This window comes from Gopherus flavomarginatus, chromosome 9 (genome assembly GCF_025201925.1).
Source record: "Gopherus flavomarginatus isolate rGopFla2 chromosome 9, rGopFla2.mat.asm, whole genome shotgun sequence".
Lineage (NCBI taxonomy): Eukaryota > Metazoa > Chordata > Testudines > Testudinidae > Gopherus > Gopherus flavomarginatus.
The window spans coordinates 45629999-45657876 of record NC_066625.1 but is presented as its reverse complement, the minus strand read 5'-3'; the positions used below and the strand labels follow the sequence as shown (position 1 = coordinate 45657876).

The 27878-nt window shown below is 46.0% G+C and overlaps 1 protein-coding gene and 1 pseudogene across 2 annotated transcripts in view; one reads left to right on the top strand and one right to left on the bottom strand.

Moving 5' to 3' along the window:
• Window positions 1-27878, top strand: part of LOC127058385 (zinc finger protein 30-like) — a 338295-nt gene that overhangs the window by 239587 nt on the left and 70830 nt on the right. The gene's annotated exons all lie outside the window — the stretch shown is intronic.
• Window positions 2352-6085, bottom strand: LOC127057517 (zinc finger protein 79-like; annotated as a pseudogene).

The window sequence follows — 27878 nt, the reverse complement described above, 5'->3', positions numbered from 1 at the left end:
GTGCTACGTGAGCGGGAGAGCTTCTCCTGCCAACAAAGCCACCGCTGCTTGCGGGGGCTGGACTAATCAAGTCCGATGGGAGAAATCTCTCCCACTGGCTTAGAGCATCTGTAATAGCAGTGCTACAGCAGCGCAGCTACATTGGTGCAGCTGTGCCAACATCAGCTTAATTGTGTAGCCACAGCGTCAGACACAAAACCATAGTATCAGGACTCAACATGCAAGTCTCCGAAAGTCTCAAATTGGAGGCTGACAAATTCATTGCCTCATTGGTTACCATCATTTCTATAGCCTGAAAGTCCTTGTTACCCAGCTAGGCAGCCAGTCTGGGATCCACAGGGAAGGAATGTCCTATGAAGCACTCTCTCTTTGCATCCAAACAGTGAAGGATGACTGCTCTCAGTCTAACCCTGGCATACTTGGGAAGTGTAATGAGGGACATTGAACTCGGAAGTGGAGTTGTACAAACAATTTTCCTTGGGTCACCATAGCTTCCTTTACTGGGGTGGAAACTAAGAACTGGGTGTGGACTCTTTCAACTTCAGCTCTTTCCAAATCCTTGGTCTTGGATAGAGTTAAGTTACACTTCTCTGAAGTAGAATCCTTTACAAAACCACTTAAAATCTCAGCGGTGTTAATGAGGAATGGCTTCCTGAAACATGCCCAGCTTTTCTTTAATTCAGTGGCACAGGTCCAGGAAAGGGACTGGATACAGGCCTGGATCAGAATATTCGTTAGTTAGCAGAGCTGGAGATTCTATTAAAAAATGGCTATTTTTCTGAAGATATCACATTTTCAACACTGGTTTTATTTTATACACATCTTTAGAACCTACAAAGGATAAATATGATGAAAACTCCACTTCTATTTCCTCAACATCTGTGTCATGAACGGTTGCATTTCCCATATCATAGGATTAGCTAGGAAGGATATTCTGCAGGGCCTGGGTTACAAAAGCTTTGGGAACCAAACACATGAGCATTTTGCCTAGTTCAAAACCACTTACCATGGAATTCTCTTCCCAGATCTCGGAGACAATATTGCCTTAAACAACTGAAATACACTGTGATCATATGCACTTCCTTCAGTTAGTTGGGATTATGCTGTTGTTCACCATTTCTGAGTTGAGATTTTAAATCACTGCTGTTTCTTTGTTAGCCTGTCCAGTAAATTAGAGAGTTCTCTCCTGTTGATAGAACTGCACTTCAACTTTCTCCATGTCATCATGGAGGGATAGGGGAAAAGCAAAGCTGAAATCATAAATGAGGACTTTAGCAAAGGGTTATTTTCTTAAATTCTTCAATAAATCTGAGCTACATCCTATCAAACTGAACTAATATCCAATTGGGTGACCAAACAGCCTTCAGGAAAGAAAGAAACCCATATCACAGAGAGAGAATACATTACAAAGAAAGTGTCAAGTGAAATTCCGGAGCAGGTTACATCTGATTATTCAGAACCGGGACAAGAGATTCTCCCACCACATTGTCCTCTGATCCATTCAAGCCTGCTTCCCTCATCCCTGTCTCCATAGTCAGTTATGTTATTTACAAAATATTTAGTATCCTAGCATCCCCATAATAAGGGAAAAACAGCCTTCTTGCCAGAAGTGGCTTTACAATAGATGGAACCTGGGATTTAAACTCTAAATGATCACACTCTATTTGGAATTCATTTGAATTCCCCTCCCAGGACTTTTGACACTCATCTCGTCACAGCGATTCTGATATAGGATTAAAGTAGTAAAAACATCATCTGCAAGCACAGACAACAGAGAATGCTTCATCACATGACACTTTGAGAAGTGGATGGATAGAATGTGATGAACATAAACTCTGCATGGCCCAGGCAAAAAGTAACAGTTCTGCAGTGAAGGAGAAGGAGGGAATCTTTGAGTTACCCCATCTCCTTCCAGTGTCATGGAAGCTGAAATGACACTTTTTTCCTGCCCCTGCTCCTCTTCATTTACATCTAATTTGAAAAATTCCCAATACAATTGCTCTTCAGCACAACCCAGAGCAACGTAAGAACAACTGGCATTGATACAATCGGTATCACTGGTGACTAACAATAACTTTGCAATAGGAGGAATGCTACAAATGTGACGTTCCCTGGTTCCTCATAGGAAGGGCACACTCAAATTACTTGTGGGACAATAGAAAGGACAAATAGGTCCATCTCAAAAGAGGGCGAACTGCAAAAGGCAAAAATGGACCACTCATCAGGACAAGCTGAGGGATAACGGTGCTCAAAACAGTTCAAAGAGCTTTAAAAGTTACTATGTGGGAATCAGGAAAAGTATTAAAGAAAAGAAAGTCTTGATAGCCCTAGAGATTGTTACAATGTTGATCTCCATGGCAGATTCTCTGATGGCTAACATGAGCTGAGAGCCAAGAGAAGGTTTTCCCACACTCACTGCATTCATAGGGTGTTTCACCTGTGTGGATCCTCTGATGTCTAGAAAGGGTTGATCCGTCTGTGAAGCTTTTCCCACACTCACGGCATTCATAGGGCCTCTCCCCTGTGTGGATTCTCTGATGCTCAGAAAGGGCTTATCTGTGAGTGAAGCATTTTCCACACTCACAGCATTTATAGGGCCTCTCCCCTATGTGAATTCTTTGACGGGTAATTAGGTTTGAGCTGTGATTGAAGGTTTTTCCACACTCACTGCATACATAGGGCCTGTCCCCTGTGTGGATCCTCTGATGTCTAGGAAGGGCTGAGCTGGTAATAAACCTTTTCCCACACTCACAGCATTCATAGGGCCTCTCATCTGTGTGGATTCTCTGATGAACAGAAAGACCTGATCTGCGAGTGAAAGTTTTCCCACACTCACAACATTTATATGGCCTCTTCCCTGTGTGAATTCTTTGATGGGTAATCAGGTTTGAGCTGTTATGGAAGGTTTTCCCACACTCACTGCATTCATAGGGTGTTTCACCTGTGTGGATCCTCTGATGTCTAGAAAGGACTGATCTGTGAGTGAAGCTTTTCCTACACTCATGGCATTCATAGGGCCTCTCATCTGTGTGGTTTCTCTAATGCACAGAAAGAGTTGATCTGTGAGTGAAGGTTTTCCCACAATCATTGCATTCGTAGATCCTGTCCCCTGTATGGATTCTCCGATGTTTAGAAAGGTCTGAGCTGCGATTGAAGGTCTTCCCACACTCACGGCATTCGTAGGGCCTCTCCCCTGTGTGGATACTCAGATGAACAGAAAGGCTTGATCTGTGAATGAAGTTTTTCTCACACTTAGTGCATGTATTTTTTCTCTTTTGCCTAAGGATATCCTGTTGTGTTGTGGTTTCCATGAGGACCTTCTGAATTCCCTGACAGGAAATACATTTACCCAATTTCTCCCCTGCCTGGTTTCCTTGCTCTCTTTCTCGTCTGTGCTGAATCTTAAAGGAGTTTCCCTGCTCATTACTCCTGGACACATTCCTTTTCGATATTTGCGATAATGCTCTGTGTTTATCCGCTTGGTCAACATTTCCCTGCTCAGAATTCTGCTCCTCTTTCTCACATGTCATTGCATCACCTGCTACGATAGAGACAGAAACCTCAAAACAGGGATGGAAAGGGGAAGACCAAACCAAAACAAGTGCTGAAGACAGGTCAAATAAAAATCAAGAACTGAACTCCCCCAAACTTTTCCCCTAAATAAGACAGAGGAGGGGGATGAATTCAGCCTTCACATCCCATCCAAATACGCAGGAGGAAGGGAAGAAGCTAATGCCTGGTGTCTGCTAGGATCTACAGGAAGCCATAAGCTATCTTTACCCGGAGGATACGACCCCTGCTAGGAACAATAATGAACTGAGAGACCTCCCAAGAGCTTTGCTGGGCATACCAGATGTTTCCTTCAGGCACTTACAGATTCTGACTTGGTTTAATGTTTTCTCACCTGTGCAGGGAGCTCTCAGGATCTCTCTTTCCTCAGAGCCCTGGAGGTCTGGGACCCATGGCTCTTCCCCTTGTTCCAGCTGGGAGATCACATCAGGCTTGGTAACAGGAAATCTTGCTGAGATGAAAGAAAACAAAGGAGTTCAGTTGATTTCATAAGACTTTGTCATAAAAAACATTCTGTTTATTTAACTTCAGTGCTTAGTGTGACCTGGTGGGCCAGAGGCTGTTCTCACTGAAAATGCCAGGATCGGGTCAGGCTGAAAAAGAGATCACCCACACGGGTTATCGAGAAGCTGAAAAAAGAAATCACACAGCCTCCTTTATTGCATCCCAGTTCTCTGACTCCCAGTCAGCATCTTGCTCCAGCACAGTGAGAGGTTATTTAAAAACTGCTCACATAAACAAAATGATCTTCTGACCCCAAAGGTCAGCCACGTTACCAAGTCCGTATAGGTTTAGATCTTACCCAAAATACCATACTGCCAGCCAATCCTTTAGCATCTAAACTAAAGGTTTAAACGAAATAAGATGGAATGAAGTTAAATGGGAAAGCAGTCAGATACATTGCAAAATGGATAGATTAGGTTCTTAGCAGTATTGGTGAGTTGCCGGTGTGAAAGTCTGTCGGGAACACATCCACAGCTTGGATGGCTCATTCAGTCCTTTATTCCAAGATTCAGTTTGTAGAGAAGTTGCTCCAGAAGCAGGAAGGAGGATTGACGACAAAAACAGAGATGATGCAGCTGCGCTTTATATTCCTTTTGCTATGTGGCTTGTTCTTCCTGTGTCCCAAACACAAGATTCACAGCACATGGCATGGAAAAGCCTTGGAGTTTCCATTACACAGGCTTACCCGGGAAAGTCTTGCTGACTCAATAGGTGTATCTCCTTGGTCCTTTCCATGGGCTCATTGTACAGCTGATGACTCTCAATGGGCCATCAAACAGGCTAGGCAGTGTTGATGCCAATATGTCTGGAGGTGTCACCCAGAAACACTGCCCAAGACTGGAAATACAGATACACCCTACATATCTATAACTCACAAGACAAAAGTGATCGAAACATAGAAACAAAATGATCATACTTGGAAAATCATAACATTTTCCCTGACACCTTCCATGGCATATCTAGCCCGATTCATTGCAATTTTATCAGATTTTATTATTAATACCAAAGTGTCTCAGAATTCCATACAGTGTCACATTTGTAAACCAGTGAATTTCCAGGACCAGTTCCCCAGGTCCATGAAGATGCCGAACACTATGCTTAGAGGGATTGAAATACCGACATATCTGCTGGGAACACACACACAGACACTGTGTCAGTCTGTACCCCTGTGTTCACTCTTCTAGAAAATTATAATCAATTTTGTACACAGTATGGCTTGTGAGGTATCATTTGAAAACTCATAACCTACTGAAAATTATCCTCCTGTTAAAATGTGCAGTAACACTGTATGTAAAGTTATGAGATTTTACAGTATGATATTACTGAAAAAGTTACTGTTCTGGGGAACACGTACAGACCAGTTCCTCAGAGACAGCAAGGCAAACAGCTGGACAAACTGCCATTCTCCTGCAGGGGGAAGGTGTGAAGAAGACATTTACATTCCATCACAGGGACCACTTGAAGCTGTTGTGTAAAATGACCACAGGATTGATTTTGAATCAGCTCAGACTGAGGCTCTTTTCATGGTTACAAGCAAGCAGGGGGCGACAGCTATTGGAATACTCTCCCCCTGAGCTAAAAATCACACAAGGCTTTTAAAGCTTAAAACCACAAACAATGACACATAGGTTGCACATTAATTACCTTATTTGGAATATATTGCAAAATATGATGCAGGTCAAAAGCAAGCTGAACAATCGGTTTTCCATATCCGGCCTCTCTTATTGTTATTCCTAGTCTAGTTTGTGGTTTGACTTTTCTAACACTTCCATTGTGGTTATGTTTCACAATCTCGGTTATTGCAAATCAGTGTGTTTGGGGACTTTCCACTTCACCTACTTAGGCCCCCTCGGCACACAAAGCCATTGTTCCCCAATTTTGGGGACTTTCCATTCCACTTTGCCTTTCTCTGCCCTTTACACAGAGAAACAAGCTCAGCTAATACTTTAGGCCTATTAGCTTGACCAAAGCTCCAAAATTCTTTCTGTAGACTTTACCGCACAATATTCATATCTCCAACATACGGCCTGTCACAGTGACTGAACTGAGAACTGAAGTGGTTTCTAGTACAAAGAACAGAATTCTAAAAAGAGGTGAGGAAAATGCATGAGACTCTCTCTCTCTGCCCTTTCCCTCTGCTCATGACAACTTCTGAAGAACTGAATGTGGGTGGCAGGGGTGGGTTAGGCCGAGTCCTGGCTGAAAGGAAAACCAGCCTGTCTTAGCACAGATTGAGAGAAACATTTGCCTTGAATCCGTTTCAGCTTGTTAACTTAGACATTAGTTTGTGTTTTAACTTGCATTTCTTTTGTAAACAATTCTGAGCTTTATGCCTCATTATCTGTATCTTAAAACATGTTTTTTGATAGTTAACAATCTTGTTTTATTCTTTATCTAACCAGTGTGTTTGTGTTAAAGTGTGTTGGAAACTCCATTTGGGATAACAAGGCTGGCGCATGTCATTTTCCACTGATTAAATGACAGACTTCATATGAGCTTGCGTTGTTCAGGAGTGTGCTGGACAGGGAAAGATGCACATTTCTGGGGAAAGTCAGGGAGCAGAGAATTTTCTGGGGTTCTCCTGTGAGGTACTGTAATTTGTACGTCACTGACTAGCAGCACTCAAAACTATAGCTGGGAGTGAGTTACATGCTGGAGACTGTGTGTGAACTGCCCAGGAGTGGCTGATCTCACAGAGAGCAGTGGAAAAGGCACCCCAGCTTGAGAAATGAGGGGACACAGCTGTTAAACGGTCCAGGTTGCACTGTGGTTAATATCACAGACACTCAATTTCAAAGAGTCTCCTAAACACAGAGAAAGTAAATCTATGTCCCAGAAATCAAAGTCTCCAGAGAGAGGGCAAGTCTCCCTGGCACTGCTTCTTGCTGATAGAGAGGTCCAAAGACAGAGACAAAGAGAGTCTTGGGGAAGCTGGGAACCCTAACCATGGGCTGGTGGGATTCGGTGGAGAAAGGGAACAGGAAGGGCAGGGATACCCCTGAATTCAGGATCTCAGCAGTACTAGATGTCAGGATAACACATACTGCAGCCCATTGGAAAATATAATCCCAACTATATATACAGAATGATGGGGTCTACATTAGCTGTTTCCACTCAAGAGAGAGATCTTGGAGTCACTGTGGATAGTTCCCTGCAAACATCCACTCAATCTGCAGCAGCAGTGAAAGAAGTGAACAGAATGTTGGGAATCATTAAAAAAGGGATAGATAGTAAGACAGAAAATCTCCTATTGCCTCTATATAAATCCATGGTAAGCCCACATCTCGAATACTCCATGCAGATATGGTCGTCCCATCTCAAAGAAGTTCATTTGAGCAAACAGGAGCTATTTCACACTGTGCGATACGGCTCCTGTGATCTGTTCCCAAAATGTTCTGCAGCAGGGGAGGGCCTGTGGCAGTGTGTGTGTCACTGGCATACTGGGGTGATGCTGAAACAGAGCAGAGTAGAGGTGGCATTGTGGGGTTGGCATGAACCTTATCTCTTCATTTCCTATTCCAAGAATCAAGGGGACGGGAATCCTTACCCAACGAGGTCACATTCTCATAGTTCTCCTGCATGACATTCCTGTAGAGGGCTCTCTGAGTGGGGTCCAGCAGAGCCCACTCTTCTCTGGTGAAATACACAGCCACCTTCTCGAATATCACCAGCCTCTGAAAGAGCAAGAGTCCAACACTCTGGACCTGATTTCCCACTCTCAGGCCCATTATCCGTGGGAGAGAGGAGCCAATCAGAGTCAACAGAGTCCCACCTGTACCCAGCAAAGAGCATCCTGGAAAGACCATGTTAAGGGGACCAAGAGAGAGCCCCTTTTCTCTCCCAGCAGATCCATCACACACCTACTAGCCACAGAACGATACAGGAGATGGAGCCCCTAGCAGGGTCCATGGAGAGCTCCCTGGTAGGAAGCCCAATAACCTCTTCATCGTGAGGAGCTGGATATGAAGGACGGGGCACCTCCCCTAAACCTCACTGGTGGGTGCACCCTTCATATCTCACAGCAGCCGGTGCTTAGTCAGGTCGGGCTCCAGCACTGGGAGTCTGGTCAGTTTGACTAGCTCTAGGTAGGTGGGTTATTCTTGGTTTCACAGATTAGGGTATTTCCACCACCTAATCTCATAGGTCCGTTCCTAGAATCTAGGCCACTTAATAAACAACTCCCAGCAGGTTTATCTCAAGCTGTCCTCCTCCCTTCCCCACCCTGTGCATTTCCTGCCCCGCTCCACCCCTCCAAACCAGACTGTGCAAATCTTCCCATCTCTGGTGTATATGCTGTCCCTCTCCCGCCCTGCCGGAACTCACCAGCAACCTCCCGGTAATCTCTAACTTAACAGGCTCCTCTGCACCCATTTCTCTTCCCTCTCCCATGGTAGGATGGGATGAGCTGGAGTGAAACATGGATGTCATTCTCCAGCCTGTCTGGGGCAGAAGGGCAGTTGTGGGGGTTTCAGAACAGGCTTTAGTTAATTTCACCAGATGATTCTCCCAGGCCCTTTCCCTGCAGACAGACACTCTAGATTCTGCCATCCTGGGAAAGAGATCAAGCATGTTATTACACTGTAGACCTGGCCCCTGCTGCCAGGCTAAGCCCACAGAGACATTTTTAACCTCCCTTCTCCCTCCCCTCACCTCATAAAAAAGTCTCTGAACACAAGGCTAGAAAAGAGCAAAACCAAAGGAGTCACTGTGGGGGATTCCCTCGGACACTCATCCCACAGCAGTCACACCCCAGCAGGGGAATATGGAGTCAGGAACTGGCTTTTCCTCTCTCTGATCCTTGTTTTGTTCACCGGAAAGTGGTTCTGCGCAGGGATGCAGCAATACATGTGTCTGGGTGGACAAGAGAGCTGGAAATCTCTCCCCCTCCTCATTTCTCCCACTGCCCCTTTCAGTCTCCCCTTACCCTGTCCTCTTTCCCTGCCCCTCTGGCTGGGAAAGTCCCATTCCTGGGTGCTTTGCTCTCCCATGGCTGGATTTTCTCCTGGCAATTGCTAATGGGAGGAGAAACGAGTAAGGGTTGTTTGTACAGAGTCACTTTCTTGCCAATCCCCAGCACTTTCCCTGAGGTCTTTCAGTTACCTGGAGTCTGTGGTAGAATTGGTATTAACAGGGCCCAGGTCTCCCACAAGGGGCTACCACAAGCTGGAGAATGTAATCACCTTGGCTGGGCAGAAAAGCAGCTTTAATTGAAGTCACTTCCCATCACAGAATCCCGCTGGGGGAGCAGCAGCTGCCAAGCCTGGTCTCCCAGATCACAATGGAGGCTGCAGCGTCTGACCCAGGAAGCTGAATCCCAATATCCTGAGCAGAGAAGGACAGAGCATCTGAGCAGCTTCCCTCCTTTAGCTCTTTGGGGAGAGCAGCTAATGAGAGCCTCTCCTCACCGGGAGAATTGCTGATCTCATTTGCCCCACTGTCCATCTGGAGTCACTCCTTGTCTTTCCATGCAGTGACTCTGGATTAACAATGGTCTCAATGAAACCAGACTTCAGAAATGAGTCTAGAATGCTGTGGAAGAGACCATTGTGTGGCAGTGCTAACCCCCTTCCCACCTATCTCACCCGCAGATCTAGAATAAGGGCTGGGGGGAGGGAATGAATATTTCGAATTGAACTGGAAGTTCCTGCAGTTTTGAAGAGAGGAGAAAAGAAAAATCAGTGATTTCACCTCACAGTCTTTGACAAGTGGATAGAAAGTTCTTACAGTAACTGGGCCTGGCCGTGGACTGCCTGGCAGTGCTTGGAGCCAGGATTCTGGCACAAACTGATCAGGCAGAAGGATCATGGTTAGTAGCAGCACCTCAACACCCCCCAGTACCGGGAGCCCAGACCCCCCAGCCAGGGTCCCCAGACACCCCCACAAGCGCAGCCAGGAGCCCACCAGATATTCCCTGGCACCCAGTCCACAGAGTCCCTGGCCAGGGATCCCAGATACCCCTCAACCCCCACCAGCCACAATGAGAGCTGGACACTGGTGAAATGGAGAGAAAATGGGGCAAAATGGGGGGAGGGAAACAGGGAACTTCTCAGGGGTTTGGGGGAAGGGGGGGTCACCCTGGGTGTTGCTCATTGCTCTCTAGGGAGAAAGGGGGCAGGACGGGAGAGGAGGGGGTCCCCAAAGGAGGGGGCAGCGGTAAATCCTAGGGGATCTCAGCCCCCTCTTTCTCTCCTTACTCCTCAGAGGTCACCTGCTCTTCTCACCCCCGGCCATGTCCGTGCTGCACAGACATTTCCCACCCGCCCCTTTCCTAGCCCCCCAGCCCGGTCTCACCCCCCCAGCCCCTGCCCGGCCCCACGCAGGGACCCCAGTGGGACCGGGCCCCTCCCCCCGCCACCCCCTGCGGGGCCCCAGGGCAGAGCCTGGCCGGGCCCGGGGGGCGCTGGGCTCCTGCGGGGACAGCAGTTCCGAGCCCCCCGCGGGCGCTGCCCCCCCCCGGGAGCAGATCCTGGTGCTGCGAGATGCCAGTGTCATGACAGAATCAGTTACTGCTCCAGATTCCCCACTTTGGCTGCACTGAGCATGCACACATGAATTGAGCATGCGCAGTAACTTTTGCTGTTGCCGCTGCCCTCTCTCTGCCCTCACTTCTACTCAGGAGCACAGATGGTTTCCTTATGTCCTGCCCCCTTTCTCCCTAGAGAGCAACGAGCAACACCCAGGGTGACCCCCCATTCCCTCAAACCCCTGAGAAGTTCCCTGTTCCCCTCCCCCCATTGTACCCCATTTTCTCTCTCATTTCGCCGGTGTCCAGCTCTCATTGTGGCTGGTGGGGTTTTGAGGGGTATCTGGGATCCCTGGCCAGGGACTCTGTGGACTGGGTGCCAGGGAATATCTCGTGGGCCCCTGGCTTGGTTTGTGGGGGTGTCTGGGGACCCTGACTGGGGGGTCTAGGCTCTGGTTACTGGAGGGTGTCTGGGGGCCATTACTAACCCTGATCATTCTCCCTGATCAGTTTGTGCCAGAATCCTGGCTCCAAGCACTGCCAGGCAGTCCCCGGCCAGGCCCAGTTACTGTGATAACTTTCTAATCAATTGTCAAACACTGTGAGGTGAAATCACTGATTTTTCTTTTCTCCTCTCTTGAAAACTGCAGGAGCTTCCAGTTCCATTGGGAATATTCATTCCCTTCCCCCCCAGCTCTTATCCTAAATCTGGGGGTGAGATAGGTGGGAAGGGGGTCAGCATTGCCACACAAAGGTCTCTTCCACAGCATTCTAGACTCATTCTTTCTGAACTCTGGTTTCATTGAGACCAATTTTATGCATCCGAAGCAGTGAGCTTTAGCTCACGAAAGCTCATGCTGAAATAAATTTGTTAGTCTGTAAGGTGCCACAAGTATTCCTGTTTTTTTGCGGATACAGACTAACACGGCTGCTACTCTGAACATTGAGACCAATGTTAATCCAGGGTCACTGCATGGAAAGACAAGGAGTGACTCAAGAAGGACAGTGGGACGAATGGGATCAGCAATTCTCCCTGTGAGGAGGGGTTCTCAATAGCTGCTTTCCCCAGAGAGCTAAAAGAGGGAAGCTGCTCAAACGCTCTGTCCCTCTCTGCTCAGGATATTGGGATTCAGCTTCCTGGGTCAGATGCTGTAGCCTCCATTGTGATCTGGGAGAGCAGGCTTGGCAGTTGCTGCTCCCCCAGTGGGGTTCTGTGCTGGGAAGTGACTTTAGTTAAAGCTTCTTTTCTACCCAGCCTAGGTGATGACTTTCTCCAGCTCGTACTAGCCCCTTGTGGGAGACCTGGGCCCTGTTAATACCAATTCTACCACAGACTCCAGGTAACTGAAAGACCTCAGGGAAAGTGCTGGGGTCTGGCAAGAAAGTGACTCTGCACAAACAGCCCTTCCTCGTTTCTCCTCCCATTAGCAATTGCCAGGAGAAAATCCAGCCATAGGAAAGCAAAGCCCCCAGGAATGGGACTTTCCCAGCCAGAGGGGCAGGGAGAGAGGACAGGGGAAGGAGAGACTGAAAGGGGCAGTGGGAGAAATGAGTGGGGGGAGAGATTTCCAGCTCTCTAGTACACCCAGACACATGTATTGCTGCATCCCTGGGCAGAACCACTCTCCAGTGAACAAAACAAGGATCAGAGACAGGAAAAGCCAGTTCCTGACTCCATATTCCCCTGCTGGGGTGTGGCTGCCGTGGGGTCAGTGTCCGAGGGTCAGTGCCCCACAGTGACTCCTTTGGTTCTGCTCTTTTCTAGCCTTGTATTCAGACACTTTGTTATGAAGTGAGGGGAGGGAGAAGGGAGGTTAAAAATGTCTCTGTGGGCTTAGCCTGGCAGCAGGGGCCAGGTCTACAGTGTAATAACATGCTTGATCTCTTTCTCAGCATGGCAGAATCTAGGGTGTCTGTCTGCAGGGAAAGGGCCTGGGAGAATCATCTGGTGAAATTAACTAAAGCCTGTTCTGAAACACCCACAACTGCCCTTCTCACCCAGACAGGTTGTAGAATGACGTCCTTTTTTTGCTCCAGCTCATCCCATCCTCCCATGGGAGAGGGAAGAGAAATGGGTGCAGGGGAGCCTGTTAACGTAGGGATTATCGGGAGGTTGCTGGTGGGTTCCTGCAGGGCAGGAGAGGGACAGCAAATACACCAGAGATGGGAAGATTTGCACAGTCTGGTTTGGAGGTTGGAGCGGGGAAGGAAATGCACAGGGTGGGGAAGGAAGGAGGACAGCTTGAGATAAACCTGCTGGGAGTTGTTTATTAAGTGGCCTAGATTCTAGGAACAGGCCCATGAGATTAGGTGGTGGAAATACTCTAATTTGTGAAACTGAGAATAACCCACCTTCATAGAGCTAGTCAAACTGACCAGTCTCCCAGTGCTGGACCCCGACCTGACTAACCAGCGGCTGCTGTGAGATATGAAGGGGGCAGCCATCAGTGAGGTTTAGGGGAGCTGCCTCTCCCTTCATATCCAGCTCCTCACGATGAGGTTATTGGGCTTCCTACCAGGGATCTCTCCATGGACCCTGCTCAGGCCTCCATCTCCTATATCTGTCGGTGGCTAGTAGGGGGGTGATGGATCTGCTGAGAGAGACAAGGGGCTCTCTCTTGGTCCCCTTAACATGGTGTTTCCAGGATGCTCTTTGCAGGGTGGGAGTGGGACTCTGTTAACTATGATCCACCCAGAGCTTGCATTTGATTGGCTCCCCTCCCCCAAAAAGAGTGGGGCTGAGAGTGGGACATCACGTACTGAGTGTTGGACTCTTGCTCTTTCAGGGGACAGTGACCTTCGAGGAGGTGGCTGTGTATTTCACCAGGGAAGAGTGGGCTATGCTGGACCCCACTCAGAGAGCCCTCTACAGGAATGTCATGCAGGAGAACTATGAGAATGTGACCTCATTGAGTAAGGATTCCCATCCCCTTGGTTCTTGAAATAGGAAATGAAGAGATAAGGTTCATGCGAACCCCACAATGCCACCTCTACTCTGCCCTGTTTCAGCATCACCCCAGTATGCCAGTGATACACACACTGCCACAGGCCCTCCCCTGCTGCAGAACATTTTGGGAACAGAGCACAGGAGCCATATCGCACAGTGTGAAATAGCTCCTGTTTGCTCAAGTGAACTTCTTTGAGATGGGACGACCATATCTGCATGGAGTATTCGAGATGTGGGCTCACCATGGATTTATATAGAGGCAATAGGAGATTTTCTGTCTTACTATCTATCCCTTTTTTAATGATTCCCAACATTCTGTTCACTTTTTTCACTGCTGCTGCAGATTGAGTGGATGTTTGCAGAGAACTATCCACAGTGGCTCCAAGATCTCTCTCTTGAGTGGAAACAGCTAATGTAGACCCCATCATTCTGTATATATAGTTGGGATTATGTTTTCCAATGGGCTGCAGTATGTGTTATCCTGACATCTAGTACTGCTGAGATCCTGAATTCAATGATATCCCTGCCCTTCCTGTTCCCTTTCTCCACCGAACCCCACCAGCCCATGGTTACTGTTCCCAGCTTCCCCAGACTCTCTCATTGTCTCTGTCTGTGGACCTCTCTATCAACAAGAAGCAGTGCCAGGGAGACTTGCCCTCTCTCTGGAGTCTTTGATTTCTGGGACATAGATTTACTTTCTCTGTGTTTAGGAGACTCTTTAAAATTGAGTGTCTGTGATATTAACCACAGTGCAACCTGGACTGTTGAACAGCTGTGTCCCCTCATTTCTCAAGCTGGGGTGCGTTTTCCACTGCTCTACTGTGAGAGCAGCCACTCCTGGGCAGTTCACACACAGCCTCCAGCATGTAACTCACTCCCAGCTACACAGTTTTGAGTGCTGCTAGTCAGTGACTCACAAATCACAGTATCTCACAGGAGAACCCCAGAAAATTCTCTGCTCCCCGACTTTTCCCAGAAATGTGCATCTTTCCCTGTCCAGCATACTCCTGAACAACGCAAGCTCATATGAAGTCTGTCATTTAATCAGTGGAAAATGACATGCGCCAGCCTTGTTATCCCAAATGGAGTTTCCAACACACTTTAACACAAACACACTGGTTAGATAAAGAATAAAACAAGATTGTTAACTATCAAAAAACATATTTTAAGATACAGATAATGAGGCATAAAGCTCAGAATTGTTTACAAAAGAAATGCAAGTTAAAACACAAACTAATGTCTAAGTTAACAAGCTGAAACGGATTCAAGGCAAATGTTTCTCTCAATCTGTGCTAAGACAGGCTGGTTTTCCTTTCAGCCAGGACTCGGCCTAACCCACCCCTGCCACCCACATTCAGTTCTTCAGAAGTTGTCATGAGCAGAGGGAAAGGGCAGAGAGAGAGAGTCTCAAGCATTTTCCTCACCTCTTTTTAGAATTCAGTCCTTTATACTAGAAGCCACTTCAGTTCTCAGCTCAGTCACGGTGACAGGCTGTCTGTTGGAGATGTGAGAATTGTGCGGGAAAGTCTACAGAAAGAATTTTGGAGCTTTGGTCAAGCTAGTAGGCCTAAAGTATTAGCTGAGCTTGTTTCTCTGTGTAAAGGGCAGAGAAAGGCAAAGTGGAATGGAAAGTCCCCAAAATTGGGGAACAATGGCTTAGTGTGCTGAAGGGGCCTAAGTAGGTGAAGTGGAAAGTCCCCAAACACACTGATTTGCAATAACCGAGATTGTGAAACATAACCACAATGGAAGTGTTAGAAAAGTCAAACTACAAACTAGACTAAGAATAACAAAAAGAGGATAGGCCGAATAAGGAAAACCGATTGTTCAGCTTATTTTTGACCTGCATCATATTTTGCAATATATTCCAAATAAGGTAATTAATGTGCAACCTATGTGTTTGTGGTTTTAAGCTTTAAAAGGCTTGTGTGATTTTTAGCTCATGGGGACAGTATTCCAACAGCTGTCCGCCCCTGCATGCTTGTAACCAAGAAAAGAGCCTCAGGCTGAGCTGATTCAAAATCAGTCGTGTGGTCATTTTCCACAACAGCTTCAAGAGGTCCCTGTGATGGAATGTAAATGTCTTCTTCACACCTTCCCCATGCAGGAGAATGGCTTTTTGACCAGCTGTTTGCCTTGCTGTCTCTGAGGAACTGGTCTGTGGGTGTTCCCCAGAACTGTAACTTTTTCAGTAATATCATACTGTAGAATCTCATAACTTTACATACAGTGTTACTACACATTTTAACAGGAGGATAATATTCCGTAGGCTATAGGTTTTCAAATGATACCTCACAAGCCATGCTGGGTACAAAATTGATCATAATTTTCTAGAAGAGTGAACACAGGGGTGCAGACTGACACAGTGTCTGTGTGTGTGTTCCCAGCAGCTTTGTGGGTATTTCAATCCCTCTAAGCATAGTGTTCGGCATCTTCATGGACCTGGGGAACTGGTCCTGGAAATTCACTGGTTTACCAAGTGTGACACTGTATGGAATTCTGAGACACTTTCATATTAATAATAAAATAATAAAATCTGATAAAATTGCAATAAATCGTGCTAGATATGCCATGGAAGGTGTCAGGGAAAATGTTATGATTTTCCAAGTATGATCATTTTGTTTCTATGTTTCGATCACTTTTGTCTTGTGAGTTATAGATATGTAGGGTATATCTGTATTTCCAGACTTGGGCAGTGTTTCTGGGTGACACCTCCAGACATATTGGCATCAACACTGCCTAGCCTGTTTAATGGCTCATTGAGGGTCATCAGCTGTCCAATGAGCCCATGGAAAGGACCAAGGGGATACACCTATTGAGTCAGCAAGACATTCCCGGGTAAGCCTGTGTAATGAGAACTCCAAGGCTTTTCCATGCCATATACTGTGAATCTTGTGTTTGGAACACAGGAAGAACAAGCCACATAGCAAAAGGAATATAAAGGGCAGCTGCATCATCTCCGTCTTGCCATCAATCCTCCTTCCTGCCTCTGGAGCAACTTCTCTACAAACTGAACCTTGGAACAAAGGACTGAATGAGCCATCCAAGCTGTGGATGTGTTCCCGACAGACTTTCACACCGGCAACTCACTAATACTGCTAAGAACCTGATCTATCCATTTTGGAATGTATCTGACTGCTTTCCCATTTAATTTCATTCTATCTTATTTCGTTTAAACCTTTAGTTTAGATGCTAAAGGATTAGCTGGCAGTGTGGTATTTTGGGTAAGATCCAAACCTATACTGACCTGGTAACGTGGCTGACCTTTGGGGTCAGAAGATCATTTTGTTTATGTGAGCAGTTTTTAAATAACCTCTCACTGTGCTGGATCTAGGTGCTGACTGGGAGTCAGAGAACTGGGATGCAATAAAGGAGGCTGTGTGATTTCTTTTTTCAGCTTCTCGATAACCTGTGTGAGTGATCTGTTTTTCAGCCTGCCCTGATCTTGCCATTTTCAGTGAGAACTGCCTCTGGCCCACCAGGTCACACTAAGCACTGAAGTTAAATAAACAGAATGTTTTTTATGACAAAGTCTTATGAAATCAACTGAACTCCTTTGTTTTCTTTCATCTCTGCAAGATTTCCTGTTACCCAGCCTGATGTGATCTCCCAGCTGGAACAAGGGGAAGAGCCATGAGTCCCAGACCTCCAGGGCTCTGAGGAAAGAGAGAACCTGAGAGCTCCCCTCACAGGTGAGAAAACAGTAAACCAAGTCAGAATCTGTAAGTGCCTGAAGGAAACATCTGGTATACCCAGCAAAGTCCTTGGGAGGTCTCTCAGTTCATTATTGTTCCTAGCAGGGGTCGTATCCTCAGGGTAAATATAGCTCATGGCTTCCTGTAGATCCTAGCAGATACCAGGCATTAGCTTCTTCCCTTCCCCCCTGCATATTTGGATGGGATGTGAAGGCTGAATTCATCCCCCTCCTCTGTCTTATTTAGGGGAAAAGTTTGGGGGAGTTCAGTTCTTGATTTTTATTTGACCTGTCTTCAGCGCTTGTTTTGGTTTGGTTTTTCCCTTTCCATCCCTGTTTTGAGGTTTCTGTCTCTATCGCAGCAGGTGATGCAATGACATGTGAGAAAGAGGAGCAGAATTCTGAGCAGGGAAATGTTGAGCAAGTGGATAAACACAGAGCATTATCACAAAGTTCGAAAAGGAATGTCTCCAGGAGTAATGAGGAGGGAAACTCCTTTGAGATTCAGCACAGACGAGAAAGAGAGCAAGGAAACCAGGCAGGGGAGAAATTGGTTAAATGTATTTCCTGCTGGGGTATTCAGAAGGTCCTCATGGAAACCACAACACAACAGGAAATCCTTAGGCAAAAGAGAAAAAATACATGCACTAAGTGTGAGAAAAACTTCATTCACAGATTAAGCCTTTCTGTTCATCTGAGTATCCACACAGGGGAGAGGCCCTACGAATGCCGTGAGTGTGGGAAGACCTTCAATCGCAGCTCAGACCTTTCTAAACATCGGAGAATCCACACAGGGGACAGGCCCTACGAATGCAGTGATTGTGGGAAAACCTTCACTCACAGATCAACTCTTTCTGTGCATCAGAGAATACGCACAGATGAGTGGCCCTATGAATGCCATGAGTGTAGGAAAAGCTTCACTCACAGATCAGCCCTTTCTAGACATCAGAGGATCCACACAGGTGAAACACCCTATGAATGCAGTGAGTGTGGGAAAACCTTCAATAGCAGCTCAAACCTGATTACCCATCAAAGAATTCACACAGGGGAAAGGCCGTATAAATGCTGTGAGTGTGGGAAAACCTTCACTCGCAGATCAGGTCTTTCTGTTCATCAGAGAATCCACACAGATGAGAGGCCCTATGAATGCCGTTAGTGTGGAAAAACCTTCAATCGCAGCTCCAACTTTATTACCCATAAAAGAATTCACAGAGGGGACAGGTCGTATACATGCTGTGAGAGTGGAATATTCTTCATTAAGAGTTCAGCCCTTTCTTAGCATCAGAGAATCCACATAGGGGAGAGGCCCTATGAATGGTGTGAGTGTGGGAAAACTTTCTCTTGGCTCTCAGCCCATGTTAGCCATCAGAGAATCTGCCATGGAGATCAACATTGTAACAATCTCTAGTGCTATCAAGACTTTCTTTTCTTTAATACTTCTCCTGATTCTCACATAGTAACTTTTAAATCTCTTTGAACTCTTTGCAGCACCATTATCCCTCAGCTTGTTCAGATGAGTGGCCCATTTTTGCCTTTTGCAGTTCGCCCTCTTTTGAGATGGACCTATTTGTCCTTCCTATTGTACCACAAGTAATTTGAGTGTGCCCTTCCTATGAGGAACCAGGGAACGTCACATTTGTACCATTCTTCCTATTTCAAAGCTATTGTTAGTCACCAGTGATACAGACTGTATCATTGCCAGTTGTTCTCACGTTGCTCTGGGTTGTGCTGAAGAGCAGTAATATTGGGAATTTTTCAAATTAGATGTAAATGAAGAGGAGCAGGGGCAGGAAAAAAGTGTCATTTCAGCTTCCGTGACACTGGAAGGAGATGCGGTGACTCAAAGATTCCCTCCTTCTCCTTCACTGCAGAACTGTTACCTTTTGCCTGGGCCATGCAGAGTTTATGTTCATCACATTCTATCCATCCACTTCTCAAAGTGTCATGTGATGAAGCATTCTCTGTTGTCTGTGCTTGCAGATGATGTTTTTACTACTTTAATCCTATATCAGAATCGCTGTGACTGGAGATGAGTGTCAAAAGTCCTGGGAGGGGAATTCAAATGGATTCCAAATAGAGTGTGATCATTTAGAGTTTAAATCCCAGGTTCCATCTATTGTAAAGCCACTTCTGGCAAGAGGGCTGTTTTTCCCTTATTATGGGGATGCTAGAATACTAAAAAATTTGTAAATAACATAACTGACTATGGAGACAGGGATGAGGGAAGCAGGTTTGAATGGATCAGAGGACAATGTGGTGGGAGAATCTCTTGTCCCGGTTCTGAATAATCAGACGTAACCTGCTCCGGAATTTCACTTGACACTTTCTTTGTAATGTATTCTTTCTCTGTGATGTGGGTTTCTATCTTTCCTGAAGGCTGTGTTTGGTCACCCAATTGGATATTAGTTCAGTTTGATACGATGTAACTCAGATTTATTGAAGAATTTAAGACAATGACCCTTTCCTAACTCCTCATTTATGATTTCAGCTTTGCTTTTTCCCCATCCCTCAGTGATGACATGGAGAAATTTGGAGAGCAGTTCTATCAACAGGAGTGAACTCTCTAATTTACTGGACAAGCTAACAAAGAAACAGCAGTGATTTAAAATCTCAACTCAGAAATGGTGAACAACAGCATAATCCCAGCTAACTGAAGGAAGTGCATATGATCACAGTGTATTTCAGTTGTTTAAGGCAATATTGTCTCCGAGATCTGGGAAGAGAATTCCATGGTAAGTGGTTTTGAACTAGGCAAAATGCTGATGTGTTTGGTTCCCAAAGCTTTTGTAACCCAGGCCCTGCAGAAGATCACTCCTAGCTAATCCTATGCTATGGGAAATGCAGCCGTTCATGACACAGATGTTGAGGAAATAGAAGTGGAGTTTTTGTCGAATTTATCCTTTGCAGGTTCTAAAGATGTGTATAAAATAAAACCAGTGTTGAAAATGTAATATCTTCAGAAAAATGCCCAATTTTTAATAGAATCTCCAACTCTTCTAACTAACGAATATTCTGATCCAGGCCTGTATCCAGTCCCTTTCCTGGACCTGTGCCACTGAATTAAAGAAAAACTGGGTATGTTTCAGGAAGCCATTCCTCATTAACACCGCTGAGATTTTAAGTGGTTTTGTAAAGGATTCTACTTCAGAGATGTGTAAATTTCCCCTATTCAAGACCAAGGATTTGGAAAGAGCTGAGGTTGAAAGAGTCCACACCCAGTTCTTGGTTTCCACCCAAGTAAAGGAAGCTATGGTGACCCAAGGAAAATTGTTTGTACAACTTCGCTTCCTACTTCAGTGTCCCTGATTTCACTTCCAAAGTATGCCAGGGTTAGATTGAGAAGAGTCATCATTCACTGTCTGGATGCAAAGAGAGAGTGCTTCATAGGACATTCACTCCCTGTGGATCCCAAACTGGCTGCCTGGCTGGGTAACAAGGACTTTCAGGCTGTAGAAATGATGGTAACCAATGAGGCAACGAATTTGTCAACCTCCAATTTCAGACTTCCGGATACTCGCATGTTGAGTCCTGATACTATGGTTTTGTGTGTGATGCTGTGGCTACACAATTAAGCTGATGTTGGCACAGCTGCACCAATGTAGCTGCGCTGCTGTAGCACTGCTATTACAGATGCTCTAAGCCAGTGGGAGAGATTTCTCCCATCGGACTTGATTAGTCCAGCCCCCGCAAGCAGCTGTGGCTTTGTTGGCAGGAGAAGTTCTCCCGCTCATATGGCACTATCTATACCGGGGTTTAGGGCTGTGGAACTACGTTGCTCAGCTGTGTGGATTTTTCACACCCCTAAGCAATATAGTTATCCCGATAAATGTCTTTAGTGTAGACCAGAGAGGTTTCTCTTGTGCTTTATGCATTTACATTACTTCTCTACCTCCTCCTACTTTGAAAGATTAGAAAGTGTGAAAAGAGAGGTATTTTTTTCCATGATGCAAAGATTCTGACATAGAAGAGCCTTTCTACCAACACGTATGGCAGAAGATCCTGAGATGTATGAACTCACAGAAGTGGTTGGGTTCTACATTGGGACAAACCACAATAAGAACCAGGGTTCAGTTGTTGGCAATGGGGATTAAAAGAAAAGTAACATATGACAACAATTTGTGATCTTTGAATATGTTGTTGTTACCAATTAAAATGAAATTATGGGTGAAGTTATTGGTTAAAGAGTAAGAGACTGTGTGATAATCTGAATTATTTTGGAAAACTGAAAGTTGTCTTGTTTTTGTTAGTCATACAGGAAATGATGGGTAATCTTGAAAAGTTAATTTGATTTAATTTACCCTGGTTCCTCAACTGTTGCTACAGCTCTAGTACCCATCAATAGAAAGACTGAGAGAAATGGAGAGTTCCAACCATTGTCCTTTTAGTATCTTATTGTTTCTCTCTCTGTTTTTTGTGCTGGCCTTTCTCTTCTATCATTTTCTGCCTTTGTTTAGTTGATAACAGTTGGTTTCATTCACTCACATTTGTTTGTTTAAATCTCTATCCGTTAAATAATTGTTTTGCTTGTTCAATAACTGTACTCAAGTGCTGCGTGAGATACTAGTTTTTCTGTGGACCCTTGCTACTGTATCTTGGGATACATCAGGAAGAGAAGATTTGGGATTTCACCAAGTATCTGGTGATCTGGGCTGGACCCCAGAGGTGGACAAACTGAAGGAACTCAGGGGTTGGGGTGGCTGCTGTAGCTCAGAGGAGCGTCCTTGAGTTCCAGCAGGCTGGTGAGTTTGGTCACTATCATCCAGCTGCCAAATGCAAAACTCCCTCTTCCTTGTGGCAGGTGGCAACAAGGAGACTCACAGCCCTCAATACCCTGAGAAAGGTCACAATGTGTCTCTATGTTGATCCACCTGTCAAATTCTCACAGGGAAAGCTCCCAATAGCACAAAAGTCTGCCCTATGAAATCATGGAACATGTGCACTTCGCTCTGTGAAAGCATGTAAAGAATCCAAGTGCTGGAGGACAGGATTTGGGTCCAGAGTGACCTAGACAAATTGGAGGATTGGGCCAAAAGAAATCTGAGGAAGTTCAACAAGGAGAAGTGTAGAGTCCTGCACTTAGGACAGAAGAATCCCATGCACTGCCACAGGCTGGGGACTGACTGAATGAGGGAGGATTTGATAGCAGCCTTACACTATCTGAAAGAGCAGGATTGTGGACTTTCTCCTGGCCACTTTTGCTGGGATGGGCAGGCAGCCTGGAAGCCTTTCTATAAGAGAATTGGGAACTGAGTTAGAAAAACCAATGTGGAAACCAGAATCTCAGGTTTAGACTCATTTGTTTATAATATTAAATCTTCAATTCTAGTGTCACAGTCAATACAATTGCTTCTGTCTGATAGTTGCCCAAAGGGAAACTTAACTTCTCTGCAAAGCGAGTGGAGAGAAAACACTTTTCAGAGGCCAAGAGAGACAAGGCGAGTGAGGGTAAGAGCTTGTAGAGGACCAACCTCTGTTGGTGAAAGAGATAAGCTTTGGAGCTAACCCAGCACCCTGCTTCAGTTTTGTGTAGCCTGAAAGGTCGTCTCTTTCCTAAACAGCAGTTAGAACATAAGAACAGCCATACTGAGTCAGACCAGTTCATCTAACCCACTGTCCAGTCTTCTGAAAATGACATGGATACAACAACACCGCAACCAAGGTTAAGAGTCAATGCACGTGGGAGAAGCATCTTGTGTTTCATTCCTTATGTGCTAGTCCCATTGTGTTGCCATCTCCTTTTCTTTCTTTCTGTTAAAAGCTTTGGTGTTTTGCACAGTAACATTATTTCCCGAGAAGAGACCCAGGAGTGGTGGCTGCATTCTGGTACCAAACAGTCACTAGAAGGGGGCAGACAAAGGCCTTTAGGACGAGGCATCCCTCACTGTCAAAAAATCATCTCGCTCCTGCAGATGACTGGCAGCCTGAATTTGTTCCTTATCCTCCTAGAGTCTGGGGGGCTGGAATCCGAACTACCCAGCCCCTCCATATGTAGCAGGAACAAACATAAACCTTGTCTTTAAAACAAGCTGTCCTCTTCCTTCTCAGGGAAGATTTTTCTATGAGTGAAGTTGAGTTTCAGTTCCCCTCTCCTGGGGTGGGGCCAGCTCCTAATGAGCTCTGTTTTCACCTTTGCCCACTTTCAGTCACTCTGGGATCTGAACTCTGCTCCCTGCCGTGAGGCACCTTCCAGCCCATCCACCCTGTTCATTAATTCCATGGTCATATATCACCCCCTTTACCCACACACAGAGCCTGCAGGAAAGCTACTCATACTAGATGCATTGGTGCTATAGTGTTGTGCATAGGTGCTGTCCAAACAGTTAATCTGTGTTTGAGTCCCAGCCAGTGCAATAATGGTTTTTTGTCTTCTGTCTTCTCGTCTGGAAGTGGTTTAATTTCAGTCACATTGTGTTACAATCACATCCATAGAATGAGACAATAAGTGTGTCAAAGTCCAGCAGGTCATACACGACGGAGGCACACAAGGGGCTGGAATGTTTTCATCTGAGAAAGACAGAACACTTGGAAACCTGCATCTCCCATCCCCTGGCCATCCGTTTTATGATTCCAGCTGTGTGAGCTGTTTGTACGATGTTCCGGCATGATGGGGAAATAAAGTTTTGAGTCAGTTTTTGCTCCTGCAGATTCCTTTGCAGTTACAATTGTAATGACATGAACAAAAGGGAGGCAAAATAAAAATAATCCCCAAATTGCAATATAGGTGGGGAAAGAGAAGATCATGGTTAAGACAAATACGTCAAAATAAAAATACTAAAAGGGAAAGGGGGAAGAGATCAGGTCTGTGGAGATCCCCTTGATATTTGAACTCACATTGTTCAAATCAAAGTTCAGACTTGACACTGGAAAACCTGCAACTACATGTCTCTCTGAACACCTGTGATGAGCAAGATCAAGTTGGGACACCGGTTCTGCTTCAATCATTTATTGTCTCTCTGTTCTCTCTTTCTTCTCCCCCCAATTCCTCGTATCAAATGTCTCTGCCTTTCTCCTCTTGCTCCCTCTCCCCCTGCCCTTTCCCAGTGGCAGCGACTCACAGGGCTTCTCCCCTGGTAGCTGGTGCTCATTATCAATCAAATAAATCAAAACACTTTCACCTGCAAGTGGATTTATCCCAGGACCCTCAGAGTCAGCAGCTGTTATACACCCACTGAGCTCTCTGGTCAGGTGTCCTAGCACTGGAAGCCTCCTGTGTAGATTCTAAAATAGCGTTTTTGCAGCAGGGGGCTGAAATATTGGACCGGACATTGTAGCTCCACCGTTATTTTATTGAATTGCTTCAAAACAGCAAGTATAGAAAGTCTCCTAAGTGTCAGGCTCTCTGCCATGGAAACAGCTGCCCCTGCTCTCCACGAGTCTTTGTGTTCCACCCAGCAACGTAAAAACCTGCTCCGAGCTGAAGGGGGGTCAGATAGTGACAGTAACGCAAATCTTCAGACTATTAACCCAAGTCCCTTCCTTTCTTGAACCCAGGACGTGCCAGTCACTTGTTAGCCATGGTATTATCTTCATCTTCAAATACCTCTCAGGACATTTGACAGAGGGAGTGAACCCCCCTCATGGCTCCCTGTTGAGGCGTTGTACCGTACCAGCCCCTGGTGACTGTCTGGTTTTATACTCCTAGAGCTTTTTCTCTTCAAACCTCTTATCCTAATCTCTGGGCCACCGCCGCATTTCAGAGTTTAGAATTTACTCTCATCACCCTCGTATGGCACTTTCCATGTGAATGAAACAAAGCAATGGGGGAAGGTCTGTGGCTAATGAAAACCGGTGCTTTGGGTGAGGCCTGAACTAATAACCCCAGCAGTGCGCCTCCCTCACTAGCCAGTTGTATCTCTGTAGGTGCCGCATAGACAAGCTTGGAAAGTAGGCAGTTACCTGTGTCTGTGATTAACAAAGTTGGTGGCTATCTGAAAGGCTGATGGCTCAAACCCAGGTGAAAATAGAGGTGTTTGGCTTTTTTATGAAGAGAATCCAGTACATTTTAACAGGCAGGAAAATTTCACCAGATGTGTTGGTGGTATAGTGGTGAGCATAGCTGCTTTCTGAGCAGTTGACCTACGTTCAATTCCCAGCCACCACACTGAGGTGCTGTTTTCTCAGATGGAAACTAGTTTAATTTCCGTCACATTGTATCAGTTTATCAATGGAATGAGAGAATCAATGTCCTGCAGGTCATTAAACACCCAGTGAAAGAAGAAAGGGGCAGGACTATACTGTGAGCAGGTGGAGTCACCCTGGTATTACAATGTTTGTTTTTTTTCCCTTACTTCCCTCTCCCTTTTAGACTCAGAGCATTTCAAGTTAGAAGGGACCAGTGTGATCATCTAGTCTGACCTGCTGCACCTTGCGGGCCAAAAGAGCCCACTCACTCACTCCTGTAATAGACCTGGGAGGGGAGGCAGCTCTGTGCTCTGCCCCTACTCCAGGCAGCGCATGGAGGCCCTCTGCCCTCCTCCCACAATGGGTGTGCAGAGATGTGCCAGCAGCACTAATGTATCTCCTTGCCCACTCTGCCTCTGTCCCTCCGTGCCGCTCCCAGAAGTGTCTGGCATGTCCCAGCATCTCCTGGGGTGGGGGGAGTGTCTCCATTCGCTGCCTCTGCCCCGAGAACCAACTCCACAGCTCCCATTGGCCAGGAACTGCAGCCAATGGGAGCTCTCGGGGCCGCACCTGCAGGTAGGGGCACACGGAGACTCACTGTCCCTGCTGACCTGAGAGCTGCTGTCACAGGGTTGTGTGTACTGATCACTTCGGGAGTTGCAGTGCCCGGGGTAAGCACCATCCCTCCTGCACCCCAACCCCCGAGCAGAAAGCCCACACCCCGCACCCAAATTTCCTCCCAGAGCTTTGCTTGTCTTACTTTCACCCAGAACCATCCTTCCTCTCCTGGGTTGCAAGTAGCCATCCTTGGGAAGCCAAGAGGCAGGCACAGGATCCTACCTCCCAGCAGCCACCCGCACCTCTCCAGACTTTGCAGAATGAATGATGGCGCTCTACTAACCCGACTTAGCTGCACTGAGGGGCTTAGCTTCTGCCCTGCCTTCCTCAGCTCGACTTTCCTCTTTTGCCCCATTCTTGCCTCACTTACTCCTTTGGCAAGTCACACAAAGGAGGCCAGCAGGAAGAGCCGGCCTCCACCAGCCAACCTCCCAGGGCAGAGGACACCAAGCCACAAGGCTCCAAAAGATGACTGGCCCAGATCCGCTAGCTTACCTCTGCTGACGCCAAGGTTCTTTCTCAGCTCACTTTCCCACCCTCTGTCCTGCAAGGGTTGGGTTTATCACAGGTACATGCCAGTGGCAGCAGTAGGAACTTTGCTAGACAGCCAGGGAAGCTGGGAAAAGTAAGCAATTTTGTTTTTGCCTGGTTTTGAACCAGGGACTTTTTGCATGTTAGACAAACTTGACAAACACTACACTACAGAAACTCTGTCAGAGGACTCTACCCCTCCCTTCATAAGAGTATAAGAATGGCTATACTGGGTCAGACCAAATGTCCATCCAGCCCAGTGTCCTGTCTGCCAACAGTGGCCAATGCCAGGTGCCCCAGAGGGCGTGAACCTAACAGGCAATGATCAAGTGATCTCTCTCTTGCCATCCATCTTCTTCCTCTGACAAACAGAGGCTAGGGACACCATTCCCTACCCATCCTGGCTAATAACCATTCATGACTTAACCTCCATTAATTTATCTAGTTCTCTTTTAAACCCTCTTATAGTCCTAGCCTTCACAACCTCCTCAGGCAAGGAGTTCAACATGTTGACTGTGCACTGTGTAAAGAAGAACTTCCTTTTATTTGTTTTAAACCTGCTGTGCATTAATTTCATTTGGTGCCCCCTAGTTCTTATATTATGGGAAAAAGTAAATAATTTTTCCTTATTCACTTTCTCCTCATTATTCATGATTTTATATACCTTTATCATATCCCCCCTTAGTCTCCTCTTTTCCAAAATGAAAAGTCCTAGTCTCTTTAATCTCTCCTCATATGGGACCCATTCCAAACCCTAATCATTTTAGTTGCCCTTCTCTGAACCTTTTCTAGTGCCTGTATATCTTTTTTGAAATGAGGAGACCACATCTATACACAGTATTTAAGATGTGGGTGTATCATGGATTTATATAAGGGCAAATATTCTCTGTCTTATTCTCTATCCCTTTTTAAATGATTCCTAACATCCTGTTTGCTTTTTTGATTGCTGCTGAACACCGCATGGTCGTCTTCAGAGAACTATCAACGATGACTCCAAGATATCTTTCCTGATTAACTGTAACTAAATTAGCCCCCATCATATTGTATGTATAGTTTGGGTTATTTTTCACAATGTGCATTACTTTACATTTATCCACATTACATCTCATTTGCCATTTTTTTGGTCAATCACTTAGTTTTGTGAGGTCTCTTTGAAAATCTTTCACGGTCTGCGTTGGTCTTCACTAACTTGAGCAGTTTAGTATCATCTGCAAACTTTGCCACCTCACTGTTTACCCCTTTCTCCAGATCATTTATGACTAAGTTGAATAGGATTGGTCCTAGGACTCACCATTGGGGAACACCACTAGTCACCCTTCTCCGTTCTGAACAGACCGATGGGCGAACCTGGAGAAAGTGATGGCAGCCCTTCGATAGGTCAGCTGGCAGAGCAAAGGACTGGAGCCAGCACTCAGGAAGTCATCCTTATG